Genomic DNA, 15,053 nt, shown 5'->3' with positions numbered 1-15,053 from the left:
TTTATTTAACATATATTAACAATTTATGACAGAGGAGGTGAGGCAGAAACGGAAACAAAAACAGGAGAATTAGGGGTTTCAACAGGATTTGTATCAGGTGAAGAAGGGATGGAAGTCTCATCAAAATGTTTTGGGTCATGGAGAGGGTTTGGGGATAATTGACTGGGATATGGTGAGGGGGGACAAGTACATGTGGGACAATGATATGAGGTTTTTGGTTTAAAATAATTTTCAACAAAAGTTTTCAAATTATTAAAATTGGTTAACAATAAATCCATTTTTTCTTTCATGCTGTCAAGAGTGTTATCCATAACAGCTTCTTCAGAGGTATTTTCTATTTTGGTATGCTCTGTACAAGAAAATATATATATGTTAAATATATATAAAATAATAATAATTAAATGGTTTATATTGTAAAGTGTGTACCATTAGTTTCACTATCTTCTGACATTTCCTCATGTGGCAAATGCTCCTCTAGCCATTCCAGAGTACTAGACATTTCTGTGAGAAAAAAAAAGATAATATATTTTTTTTATCTAATACAGAAAATGTATAAATATATGAGTAAAATGCGGTACCCTTACTATTTCAGGTAAAGTGTGTTCTGAGTGGTCTGTAGATCTGCTGTTGCTCTTAGTTGTGGAGTTTCTGTGAGGTAATCATGTTGGAAGCCTATCTTTCTACTTTTGATATATTCCATTTTAGAAAATATTGTATTTAAATGAATGGTTAGTGTGTTATATATATATATGGGTTACCATTCTTATTTATTACTACATATAATGTGTATGTGTGCTGGTTTGTGAATGTGTAAAGTGTTCATATATTATGATATAACAATGTCCGCGTACATTAAAAGAGTTTGCAGACATCAAATTCAGTAGAGGGGGTTCAGTATTTTCGATATTACATGTACATAAAGTCAGAGTTATTATTGTTAAGTTGCGCTACTAAAAACCTATGAAATTCAGTGAAAAAACTTTGTTAAATGGATGTTATGGTTATAAGTAAAACCAAAAAACCCTTGAAATTTGCCAAATATGGTAAGCTAAGCAACCATAACTCGCGCCACCACCGTGCACTGTTAAGACTAACACACACAACTTCAAAGATGACATCACAAATGTCATTGATGACATCACTAATGACATCACATGTCTGGCTCCCTCTTTTTTCCATTACTGACATATCTAGGCCACATGGTTTTCTTCAGTAACATTCAGGAACTAAAAATTGTAAACGTACTATATTTGTAGACTTATCCTTCAAGTATGTTCTTATAGTAATTCCCTTAGGGTCCAGTCATACCATATGAAACATATACATAGGGTAAGACACAAGCTTGAAAGACAGCAATCCTTTCTGTGCATGAAGATAATCAGTAGACTTATCAGCACTTTCTGATAGTTCTGTTGTTTTTTTATTACTGTACTATCCCTGTATATGCTCATATTTGTATACATTGTACTCACATTACTTTCCTTAGGGTCCAGTCACATCATGTGATACATATACATAAGGTAAACAGCAGCTTTCAAACAGAGCAATCATTTATTTGCATAAAGATAATCAGTTAGGTTATGATTTATTTCTGCTACTACTTCTGCTTTTTTGCTTACTTCACTTTCCCTGTATATACCCATATCTGTATGTGTTCTTGTCTCTTTGTGTTTTGTTTGTAATAATGCAATTATGTAATACGCGGGAGGTGGGGGTACTGGAGGGAGACACGGGGCATGAGCGGGGGTTGGGGGTAACACGAGGGAGACACGAGGCATGAATGGGGGAACAGTAGGGAGACATAGGGCATGAGCGGGGGGTGGGAGGAAACACGAGTGAAACACAGGGCATGATCGGGGGTGGGGGGAACAGGGCACACAGAGCATGAGCAGGGGGTGGGGGGAACAGGGGAGACATGGGGCATGAACGGGGGGTGGGGGGAACAGGGGAGACACAGGGCATGAGCGGGGGGTGTGGGGAACAGGGGAACACGGGGCATGAGCGGGGGGTGGGGGATCAGGGCAGACACAGGGCATGAGCTGGGGATGGGTGGAAACAGGGGAGACACGGGGCATGAGCGGGAGGTGGGGGGATCGTGAGGGAGACACGGGGAATGAGCGGGGGGTGGGGGGACAGGAGGGAGACACAGGGCATGACCGGGGGTGGGGGGGAAGGAGGGAGACACGGGGCATGAGCGGGGTGTGGGGGGAAGAAGAGGGAGACACGGGGCATGAGCGGGGGTGGGGGAACAGAGGAGACACAGGGCATGAGCTGGGGGTGGGGGGAAGAAGAGGGAGACACGGGGCATGAGCAGGGGGTGGGGGAGAAGAAGAGGGAGACACGGGGCATGAGCAGGGGGTGGGGGAGAGAGGAGGGAGACACGGGGCATGAGTGGGGGTGGGGGGAAAAAGAGGGAGACACGGAGCATGAGAGGGGATGGGGGGTACAGAGGAGACACAGGGCATGAGCAGGGTGTGGGGGGAACAGGGGAGACATGGGGCATGAACGGGGGTGGGGGAACAGGGGAGACACGGGGCATGAGCGGGGGGTGTGGGGAACAGGGGAGACACGGGGCATGTAACGCTCACCTGATTCTCGCAGAGGCGCCGGTCTTGACTGGGCGACTACCGTATCTTCAAAGGTGATGTGTAGCACCCGGTTGGCTCTTTGGGCTGGACCTCTGTGCACTGTATGCCTGACGTGTAGAGTAAGATGTCTGCAGATAGAAAATATGGGGTTAATGAACTGGGGTTATTGGGGTGTCTCTATCTCTTTCCTCTTCTCCTCTCCTGTAGACCCCCAAAGGTTAACGCTCTCACCTTAGGTAAGTGAATGCCGAGCTCTCCATCTGCCTCGGGGCAGGGTGCTGTAACCAGTTTCTTCACTGGATAGGTAGCGCAGGCCTCTTGACTTCAGAGGACTGCTGTCCGTCGTTTACTGCACGAACTGTAAGTTTCGAGTCATTCAAATGTCTTTAAAGTCTTTAGTAATGATGTCTCTTGTTTTGCAGGGTTCCGGCGATGGCGGATGACGGGCTGAAGTGAGTTGAAGATGGAGCCCGTGTGATGAATAGAAGCGCCTGGAAGCACGTAAGTAAGCGCTTGTTGCCTGCTTCACTATGCGCTCTAACCGTCTTTTTATTTTGCAGGTACGAGTTCGGAGCGGCTGCAGGGTGCCGGAATACCCACTGGATTAGATGTGGAAAGGAGTAATGGCACGTGAGTATTAAAGTTCCCCAATGTCTTTAAACGCACCTTGTTTTGTCTTTCAGATGCGGGATGCAGCGCCGAAGGCCTCCGGAGCGTGCGAAGAGTTGGTAAACTTTTGCCTTTCAGATGCCGGAATGCTAACCTGTTCTTTCTTGTCTTTATAGGTGTTGCTGAAGACTGGATTCAGGATGGTAAGCCTTTGCCTTTCAGATGCCGGAATGCTAACCTGTTCTTTCTTGTCTTTATAGGTGTTGCTGAAGACTGGATTCAGGATGGTAAGCCTTTTTCCTTAGGCCCAGGACCGGATGCAGAAGACACGATGAGCGTTCTGCTGCAGAGGTTGCAGAATAACGCAAAGCAAGATTCATCCACCGGGTGTGGTTTAAATAGCCTCCTGTAGTGCTTAGGTGTCTCCTTCCACAGCCACGCCTAAGTAAGAAAAGAGTTCCTGGTAAGAAAAGAGTTCCTGCCTTCCAGAAGAGTTCCAGTGTTCTGAATCTAGGGAGTGGCTCCAGCCCCACCCAACAGGAAAAGTAGTTCCAAACAGAAGAGGATCAGAGGCTCAACTGGCAGGCAAGTAAGCAGCATGGTCTGCTGGAGGTAAGTCCACCCAAGCATTATGAGCCCGGCGCTTCCAGCGCTGGGACTGGGCATATTTATGAGCCTGGTGCCACTGGCGCCAGGACTGGGTCCAAAAGGTCCCAATTGGGACTGGTTGGCACTCGGAACCTGGGTTATGGATCTGCTTCCAAGGGAGTTGGGAAAACCCTGACCTTTTGGAAGCAGAGATCATGACAGTACCCCCCCTCAAGGCCCCTCCCAAACCGGGCTTCTCCGGGGGTTTTGGCTTGTCAGGAAATGTTCGGTGAAATCTTTTGATTAGGCGAGGAGCATGGACATATTCAGCAGGTTCGCAGGATCTCTCTTGGGGGCCGTAGCCTTTCCAGTCAATTAGGTAGAATAGTTTAGATTTGGAGATCTTGGAGTCCAGAATGCTTTTGACTTCAAACTCGAGTTCTCCATCCACTAGGATAGGTTTTGGAGATTTGGTTAGTCGGGTTTGAGGTTGCACGGGTTTTAATAGAGAGACGTGGAAGACCGGATGTATCTTCATGTGCGGGGGCAAGTCCAACTTGACCGCTACTGGGTTTACTATGGTAGTGATGGAATAGGGACCAAGGTATCTTGGGTTGAATGTGCGTGGCCCTTTTAGAGATAGATATTTGGTGGATAACCAGACTTGATCCCCTACTTGATAGTGAGGGGCTTCCTTCCGATGTTGATCTGCTCCTTTCTTGTATTGTTCTTTAGCCCTTTGAAGGTGAGAAACAGCTTCCTTAAAGGCTTGGGTGATTGTAGAATGCAGGTAGTCTACTGCTGGTGTTTCAAGATCTTGGAGGGGATCCACCTCCGAGGTTCGAGGGTGACTGCCGTACAAAAGAAAAAACGGGGTTTTCCCAGTTCCCGAATGGACAGAGTTATTGTAGGCATACTCGGCTATCCAAAGGATATCTTTCCAAGTTTTTTCAGTTTGTTGCAGCATGCAGCGTAAATACTGTTCCAGAGTTTGATTGGTCCTCTCGGTTTGTCCGTCGGTCTGAGGGTGGTGACTGGTCGATAGTCTCACATCAATTTGAGCCGACCGACAGCAACTTCGCCAAAAATGAGAAATAAATTGACTACCTCGATCCGAAATTAGAACCGAAGGAAAACCGTGCAGTCGGACGATGTTTTCGAGAAATTCTCGGGCCAGAGTTGCTGCTGTTGGCAAGCCTTTGAGCGGAATGAAATGCGCCATCTTGGAGAATAAGTCCACGATTACTAGAATCGTATTGTATCCGGAGCATGGAGGTAGATCGGTGATGAAGTCCATAGAAAGCGTATGCCAAGGGCGAGGTGGGATGTCAATAGGGCGTAAGAGGCCTGCTGGTCTTTCCTTTTGACTCTTGTTTTGGGCGCATACTCCACAGGACATTATAAAGTCTCTGATATCTTTTTTCCAAGACGGCCACCAGAAGTAGCGCTTGATCTTTTCTGAGGTCTTGGCTATAGCGGGATGACCTTCCATTAAAGAGTCGTGATAACAAGAGATTACTTTTTTCTGTAAATCTGTGCTGGGTAGGTATAATCGTTCTTGGAAATACAATAAGTTGTCCTTTACTGCAAAGTCCTTTCCCTGCAGATGCCAATTCTGTATGTCTGCTGGAGTTACAAGTTGCCTGGCTTTATCCTTAACTTCCTCTACGGATTCTGTGGCGATTACACCCAGAATTCTTTGTTCGGGAATGATTGGTACAGGTTTAGGGTTGACCAAGTGTTCTTCCACTCCCATCCGAGAAAGGGCATCGGCTTTACCGTTCTTTGTACCAGGTCGATAGGTAATTATGAAGTCAAACTCGGCAAAGAATAATGCCCAACGGAGTTGTCTAGAGGATTGGGCTTTTGCGGTCTTCAAATATTGCAGGTTTCGGTGATCCGTAATCACAGTAACGGTGTGTCGGGCCCCCAGCAGATAATGCCGCCAAGCCTTAAAGGCAGACTTGATAGCCAGAAGTTCCTTGTCAGTAATCGTGTAATTGATTTCAGGAGGCGAGAATTTGCGGGACCAAAATGCCACGGGATGCAACTGATTGGTTACCGGGTCCTTTTGTGATAGAACTGCCCCCATGGCAAGGCTTGAAGCATCAGTTTCCACGATGTAGGGGAGTTCGGGGCGAGGGTGTTTTAAGATTGGTGCAGAGATAAATTTAGTCTTCAAATCCTGGAAAGCTTGTTCCGCCTCGGTAGACCATTCAAAACGTTTGTTTTTCTTTAACAAGGCAGTGATGGGCTGGACTATTCGAGAGAATTCGGGGATAAACCTGTGGTAAAAGTTAGCGAAGCCTAACATGCTTTGCACACCTTTTACGGAGGATGGTGATGGCCATTTGAGAACTGCATCGACCTTCTTTGAATCCATACGCACTCCGCCAGGTGATAATATGAATCCCAAGAATTCAACTTCAGTCACGTTGAAAACACATTTTTCCAACTTAGCGAAAAGTTTGTGTTGACGCAATCTTTTGAGGACCATTTTCACGTGTTTCCGATGTTCAGATTCCGATGAAGAATAAACGAGGATGTCGTCAATGTAAACAACAACACATACATCTATGAGCTCTCTGAGGACATAGTTCATAAAATATTGAAAGGCGGCCGGGGCATTGCAAAGTCCGAAGGGCATGACCTGATATTCAAATAGCCCATACTTGGTGCGGAAGGCCGTCTTCCATTCATCGCCCTCTTTTACTCGTACCAAGTGGTAAGCTCCTCTAAGATCCAGCTTTGTATATATGCATGCTTTTCTGACTTGGTCCAGGAGTTCAGGGATCAAAGGTAATGGATATCTATTCTTAACGGTGATCTGGTTCAGGGAGCGATAATCGATACAAGTTCTAAGGTCTCCTTCCTTTTTTGGAACGAAGAACAAAGCTGAAGAAGCAGGGGACTTGGAAGGACGAATAAACCCATTTGCCAGGTATTGATCCAGGTATTGTCGAAGGTGAAGGTTCTCAGGCTCGGTGAGGGCATAAATTCTACTACAAGGAGGAGTAGATCCAGGTATCAGGTCTATCTGGCAGTCATAAGACCTATGAGGAGGTAGAGAGTTAGCCTGATCCTTCCGGAAAACATCTTGGTATTCTAGGTATTCGGGAGGTAACTGGGGAGTCTCTGAAGAAATTGCGGCCAGTGCAACACCAGGTGGAGGGTGACAAGTAGAGACACATTCTGGAAACTGGACCGTTCTTGCTCGCCAATCGATCAGAGGATTGTGTTTCTCTAACCAAGGTATTCCTAGAATAATCTGAAACTGAGGGGCCTTGATCACATCGAACACGATCTTCTCATGGTGTCCATCTTGACTTACTAGCGTCACCTCTTGAGTGGTATGCGTTACTGGCTCGGAGGCTATCTCCGTACCATCCACCATAGTAATGACGTCCTTTACAGCCTTGGGACAAAGAGTTAGATTCATCCTCAAAACCATTTCATGATCCACATAATTGCCGATGGCACCGCTGTCGACGTAAGCTTCAATTGCATGTAATCGATCCGGATTATCAGGGCTAATGAGGACCATAGGTATCACGAAATGCGAGGTCACGGAACTGGTTTTCACGCTCGGCAAGAGGACCTCTATTCTTGTCGGGCGAGGTCGTTTCCCTGCTCAGAGTTTGTAACTTTGGTAACTGCAGCTCCTACTGCCTTCTTGGCAGGTTTCACCGGACAGTCTCGAAGAAAGTGCCCTGAGTTTCCGCAATATAGGCATAATTGCAACTGTTTCCTCCTTTCCCGCTCCCTTTGTGTTAGAGGACCTTTCAGACCCCCTATTTGCATGGGTTCCCCGGAGTCTACTCCTTTGGAAGGAGTTGGCGGTTTGGAAAATACTCGAGCATCAAACTTGGAACGATCGGCCTTCCTGTTCTGCAGCCTGTGATCTATTTGAACGACCAAGTCTATATAATCCGAACAGTCTTGTGGGGGATTCACTACTTGGGCTAAAACGTCTTTGAGCTCTCCACGTAGACCTCTATAAAACAGCGTAATCCTTTTGTCCTCAGGCCATTGAGTTTCCACTATTAGTCTATTGAAAGATGCAATATAAGCCAAAAGGTCTTGATTACCCTGTCGCAACGAAAGAAGCTCATTGTCCAAGGCCTGCCCCTGTGAATGTCTTGCGAACAGTTTTTCCATACTAAGCTGAAAGGCTTGAAAATCATGGAGAACCGGATCATCTTGATTAACTAGAGGGATCGACCAGTCTGCCGCATTGCCACTAAGGTACGAAAGTACAAAAGCTACTTTTGCTTGATCAGTTGGAAAGGCTGCTGGCCGGCATAAGAAGTGCAACCGGCACTGATTGATAAATACTGCAAACCTCTTTGGGTCACCAGAAAATCGTTCGGGCGGAGCCAGAGGTACATTCCCCGGTAGGTTGATCTGCACTGGATTCATAGAGGATGTTGAAGGAAGATTTGCCCCTGATGCGGGTAACGGGGTCTGTCCGGCTTGTGACTGTAGCACTTGTCTAGCAAGATTGTCTGTTCTCTCCTTGGAAATAATTAGTTCCCTTCTTAGAGCATTCGTTTCCTGACGAGCTGCATGCACTTCTGCCCTTAGTTCCCCAAGTAACCGGGCTAAGGGGTCAGTATCCGAGGTTTCCATAGCGCCTGGGCGAGAGTTTTGCGGTAGGCTTTGCGTTCTGTAACGCTCACCTGATTCTCGCAGAGGCGCCGGTCTTGACTGGGCGACTACCGTATCTTCAAAGGTGATGTGTAGCACCCGGTTGGCTCTTTGGGCTGGACCTCTGTGCACTGTATGCCTGACGTGTAGAGTAAGATGTCTGCAGATAGAAAATATGGGGTTAATGAACTGGGGTTATTGGGGTGTCCCTATCTCTTTCCTCTTCTCCTCTCCTGTAGACCCCCAAAGGTTAACGCTCTCACCTTAGGTAAGTGAATGCCGAGCTCTCCATCTGCCTCGGGGCAGGGTGCTGTAACCAGTTTCTTCACTGTATAGGTAGCGCAGGCCTCTTGACTTCAGAGGACTGCTGTCCGTCGTTTACTGCACGAACGGTAAGTTTCGAGTCATTCAAATGTCTTTAAAGTCTTTAGTAATGATGTCTCTTGTTTTGCAGGGTTCCGGCGATGGCGGATGACGGGCTGAAGTGAGTTGAAGATGGAGCCCGTGTGATGAATAGAAGCGCCTGGAAGCACGTAAGTAAGCGCTTGTTGCCTGCTTCACTATGCGCTCTAACCGTCTTTTTATTTTGCAGGTACGAGTTCGGAGCGGCTGCAGGGTGCCGGAATACCCACTGGATTAGATGTGGAAAGGAGTAATGGCACGTGAGTATTAAAGTTCCCCAATGTCTTTAAACGCACCTTGTTTTGTCTTTCAGATGCGGGATGCAGCGCCGAAGGCCTCCGGAGCGTGCGAAGAGTTGGTAAACTTTTGCCTTTCAGATGCCGGAATGCTAACCTGTTCTTTCTTGTCTTTATAGGTGTTGCTGAAGACTGGATTCAGGATGGTAAGCCTTTGCCTTTCAGATGCCGGAATGCTAACCTGTTCTTTCTTGTCTTTATAGGTGTTGCTGAAGACTGGATTCAGGATGGTAAGCCTTTTTCCTTAGGCCCAGGACCGGATGCAGAAGACACGATGAGCGTTCTGCTGCAGAGGTTGCAGAATAACGCAAAGCAAGATTCATCCACTGGGTGTGGTTTAAATAGCCTCCTGTAGTGCTTAGGTGTCTCCTTCCACAGCCACGCCTAAGTAAGAAAAGAGTTCCTGGTAAGAAAAGAGTTCCTGCCTTCCAGAAGAGTTCCAGTGTTCTGAATCTAGGGAGTGGCTCCAGCCCCACCCAACAGGAAAAGTAGTTCGAAACAGAAGAGGATCAGAGGCTCAACTGGCAGGCAAGTAAGCAGCATGGTCTGCTGGAGGTAAGTCCACCCAAGCATTATGAGCCCGGCGCTTCCAGCGCTGGGACTGGGCATATTTATGAGCCTGGTGCCACTGGCGCCAGGACTGGGTCCAAAAGGTCCCAATTGGGACTGGTTGGCACTCGGAACCTGGGTTATGGATCTGCTTCCAAGGGAGTTGGGAAAACCCTGACCTTTTGGAAGCAGAGATCATGACAGGGCATGAGCGGGGGGGTGGGGGGAAACAGGGGAGACACGGGGCATGAGCGGGAGGTGGGGGAATTGTGAGGGAGACACGGGGCATGAGCGGGGGGTGGGGGGACAGGAGGGAGACACAGGGCATGACCGGTGTAGGGGGGAAAGGAGGGAGACAAGGGGCATGAGCCGGGGGTGGGGGGAAGAAGAGGGAGACACGGGGCATGAGCGGGGTGGGGGGAACAGAGGAGACACAGGGCATGCGCTGGGGGTGGGGGAAGAAGAGGGAGACACGGGGCATGAACAGGGGGTGGGGGAGAAGAAGAGGGAGACACGAGGCATGAGCAGGGGGTGGGGGGGACAGGAGGGAGACACGGGGCATGAGTGGGGGGTGGGGGGAAAAAGAGGGAGACACGGAGCATGAGAGGGGGTGGGGGGTACAGAGGAGACAGAGGGCATGAGCAGGGGGTGGGGGAACAGGGGAGACACGGGACCTGAGTGGGGGTGGGGGGAACAGAGGAGACACGGGGCATGAGCAGGGGGTAGGGGGAAGAAGAGGGAGATGGGCTAATAAGCAGGGGGCGGGGGGAACAGAGGAGACACAGGGCATGAGCGGGGGGTGGGGGGAACAGGGGAGACACAAGGCATGAGCGGGGGGTGGGGGGAACAGGGGAGACATGTGGCATGAGCGGGGGGTAAGGGGAACAGGTGAGACATGGGGCATGAGCGGGGGGTAGGGGAACAGAGGAGACATGGGGCATGAGCGTGGGGTGGGGGGAACAGAGGAGACACAGGGCATGAGCGGGGGGTGGGGGGAACATGGGAGACATGGGGGATGAGCGGAGGGTGGGGGAACAGGGGAGACATGGGGCATGAGCAGGGGGTGGGGGGAAGCGGGGAGACACGGGGCATGAGCAGGGGGTGGGGGAACAGAGGAGACACAGGGCATGAGCGGGGATGGGGGAACAGGGGAGACATGGGGGATGAGCAGAGGGTGGGGGAACAGGGGAGATATGGGGCATGAGCGGGGGTGGGGGGAACAGGGGAGACATGGGGGATGAGCAGAGGGTGGGGGAACAGGGGAGATATGGGGCATGAGCGGGGGATGGGGGAACAGAGGAGACACAGGGCATGTGCGGGGGTGGGGGAAACAGGGGAGACATGGTGGATGAGCGGAGGATGGGGGAACAGGGGAGACATGGGGGATGAGCGGGGTGGGGGGGTCGAGAGGGAGAAACTGACATAACCTTAGTGTGCAGGCAGCAGATCCTGCTCCTCGGCCCTCCGCAGGCCACCGTGTGCCGATGGCGTGAGCGGGGCTGGAGGAACAGGGGAGACACGGGGCATGAGCAGGGGTGGGGGGACAGGAAGGAGACACAGGGCATGAGCCGAGGGTGCAGGAACGGGAGGAAGACACGGCATGAGCGGGGGGTGGGGAGTACAGGAGAGAGACACGGGTCATGAGCGGGGAGTGGGGGGAACGGGAGGAAGACACAGGCATGAGTGGGGGTGGGGCGAACGGAAGGAAGACACTTACTAGCAGGCGGCAGATCCCGCTCCTCGGCTCTCAGGCAAACCACAAACAAAGATGGCGGGCGTCTTGAAAATAGGACGCACTGCACGCAGCACTGCAGCCAATGGGAAAGCACGTAACATGTCTGCAGACACCACGTAACCCGCTTGCCCAATCCCTGCCCGCGGAGCGAACAGGGAAGTGTGTCAGCAAAGCGGACACAGATATCACTAATTTTTTCTGACCTACTTTTTGGTCATTTTTTTAAAAACTACTGGACGGATTTTCACCAAATTTGCAAAAGCACGCTTTCGGGACCAAGCCGCTGCTCCTGGTCCAAATTTGGTGAAAATCCGTCCAGTGTTTTTTTTTTTTTTTTTTTTTTTTATTGGAACTTCAGCTCAGTGAGCCTGGTAGCGAACTAACATGCAACCAAACTTTTGTTACAGTAGGACAGCATTGTTCCTTTGTTATCTACAAAACATTGACAGTTGATAAAAAAGAAAGAGAACTTTTTCCCTTTGAAGACATTGTGTAACATTGTCATCTGCTTTGACATTTTGTTTGCATGAATTCCTTTAAGTTATTTCCCATTTAAGTGTAGAGAATCTACAAAGTTCACAATGGCACAGGTCAGCTTGATGTTCTGGCCTGTTGCTGCGTAAAACCACCAGTTCTGGGAATCGGAATCAACTGGTGTAGAGTCTCCTGGATGGCGCACTCGTGTGATGATCGCAGGGCATCTTGTAATTAGATGTTCGATGGATTCAATTTGGAGATTGCAGAAACGGCAAAGATTGCCATTTATTTTGTCAATGTGTCTTAGAGATTGTATTTCTCTGGTGTGCAGGGCATTTAAGCGCAGCCTCAGAAATTGGTCGCGATGATGTCGTGATGGACACATGACCAGATAACGACTTTGGACATTGAGTTTGTGCTCGCCGATTCCTGATCTCAAGAACGTGGGCTTTGTACGTAGCAAGTCATAATTCTGAATCCAGCACCATAGTTCAAATTTCTTCTTGACACATTGCGGTCAGTTAAGTAGATCATCTAGGCTTAGATCTGCGTTAGTTAGGACTACTTCCAGGAGCTGTTGCCAAATTTTAAGTAGTCTTGGTTGCCCGCTTCCCGATTGATGTTCAAATATTTTATATGCCGGTTTTAGTGGATTCAGCTTCATCTTGCATAGTAACATCAGGGACTTCCACATGACGCAACTATGCAGTGAATTTAGTGAAAGTTCGTATCGAAGAGACAATATTGAAATATAAGAAGGTAAGTGCAATACTCGACGCCAGAATAGACCTTCAAGCTGCTGCCAGAATTGGGCGTCGATATTCCATCCCGATTCGGACCCAAAAGTGATGGCTGGTAAGACCTTTTGAACGTAGAATGTTAGTACTGGTTCGAATGAGAGTTTTCCGTATTGCTTGTTTTTTTTTTATGCTTGAATGCTAAATTGGATCATTCGATTTACAAGGTCCCTTTTCCAATGATGTTCATTGATAAAAGTATTGAATATGATTCCAAGATAGCGGATAGAATTTACCAGACTCAAAGGGATTCCATTGATCTTCCACGAGAAGGCCTTCTGGTTTTTGGTGCTGCCTGCTCCAATAGTCATGATCTTGGTTTTATCCATGTTTAATTCTAGCTTGTTCTCATTAAGATACTCGTGCAGACTTGTTAGAAGCTGTTGGAGGCCGATCTGCGTGAGATCTAATAGGACGAGATTGTCAGCTTAAGTTATGCAACGGATTTCGATGTTGTTTATCTTAGGTGGAAAGCAACGGACAGATTCTAGATGATTTGGTAGATCAGCAATGAACAGTTTAAAAAGTTTAGCTGCCAGGGGGCATCCCTGTTTCACGCGTTTGTCAGTTGTTATTTTTTTCTATAAATCTATTATTTAAGCGGATCCGAATGGAGGTACTGGAATGCAACGCTTTAATCGGTTGGAGCAAATTTTGTGGACAGTTCCAAAGTGTTAGTTTCTGCCAGAGCTTTCTGTGATTGACGCTATCAAAAGCGCCTCGAAGGTCAATGAAAGCCAGATGAAGTTTTCTTTTTGCTTTCATGGATTCCAATTTTAGTATGTTGAGGATCAGTAGATTCACCTCAACTCCAACTCCTTTTGTGAATCCAGTTTGGTGAACGTCATAAATCTCTTTATCCTTAGACCACAGTTCAAGTCGTTGTCGCAGGAAAGAGGCAAACAACGTTCCTATTGTGTCTAATAGGGCAATCGGGCGATAGTTGTTGGGATCAGCCCGATTCCCTTTCTTGTATATAGGCACGATAATGGCCTCACACCAGGACTCTGGAATGGTCTTCAAAGCGGACAAAGAACAGAACAAGGCTTCTATGAAGATTGACCATTGCTCCGCATTTTGTTTTAGCATCGTGTTTGATATCATATCCGGGCCTGCGGCGTGTGAGTTTTTTAATGCGCGTATTGCAGTTAGGATGTGATCTTGAGGAATTTGCAGGTCACATAGAGTCTCGGTGTCGGGTGAGTTAGGCACTGGTTCGCTCACCGAAGACCTGAGAATTATGGTGAAATGAGACTCCCATGTGGATGCTGCAATTTCATTTAATGATGTTGGTAAATTGCATGAGTTTCCTGCATTTAAAATAGCCCAAATTTCATGAGAGTTTTTTGTTACTAGCCTTTTCATCATTAGTTCTGCTTTGTCTTGTTCAATGATGTTCTTTTGAGATTTTAGCCAGTTTCTGTAAGTTTGGCGTTGAACTCGGATTGCTCTTTCATGGTTGTTACCATGTGAGCCTATAGAGAAAGACTTCTTTAGTGCTCTTATGTCACGGTGCATCCCCCTTTTTGCATTTGTTATTAGTTGGGCTGAGAGGTGTCTATGGGAAGTTCCCATGACTCTATCAGATGTTTTGACAGTGATAAAGTTGGCCAAGAGTGGTGCATAATCTATCGACTGTTCCTCATTTTGCATAAAGAGTTGCTGATTTAAGATGTGGATTTGAGAATTAGTAATCCGGAGTCGATTGCCTCTGGCATTCACAGACAAGGAGAAATCATATGAGTTCTCTCGATCTGGCCATTCTAGTAGGCAAGAGAAACGCAGCAAGTCATGATCGCTGTTAATCATCGTGCGTACTTTGAGATTCAGATCTTGAGCAAAGAACGATTGAGATACCCAGAAGTAATCAATGATTGAGCACGATTTAGAGTTCGACCATGTTGCACATGGTGGTTGGTCACCTTTCACATTGCCATTGACCATTTGGCAGTTTTGATTTTGTAGAGCCGCGGTCCACATTTGGCCTCTACTGTTCACCTCTTGAGTCAGTAACGCAGAGAAATGCGTTGAGACACTATTGAATTTAAACCATGTACAATTTAAGTCTCCGCAGCATATGGTTGAGGTGTTCGAGTAAGATGTTAAGAATTCATCCATTGAAGATGTTATAGATTTTAAGAATTCCTTGGTACTAATTTTATTGGTATTCCAATATCCATTTATGAGTAACAGATGTTTTCTTGCTGACAGATTGTCGTTGCCAGTCTGCATTAGGATCACTTGAACATAGGGATTCGGGCAGCTTGAATTTACAATTGACCACCAGGTATTGATTTTTATTAGTGTCAACAGGCCCGATTACGGTCGCCCTTGTGCATTTTTGATGGCTGGGTTCATTAGGGTG

The sequence above is a fragment of the Ambystoma mexicanum genome, chromosome 1q (genome assembly GCF_040938575.1).
Source record: "Ambystoma mexicanum isolate Mex_15411 chromosome 1q, UKY_AmexF1_1, whole genome shotgun sequence".
NCBI lineage: Eukaryota > Metazoa > Chordata > Amphibia > Caudata > Ambystomatidae > Ambystoma > Ambystoma mexicanum.
The sequence above is the reverse complement of the archived record's forward strand: the minus strand, read 5'-3'. Positions refer to the sequence as shown.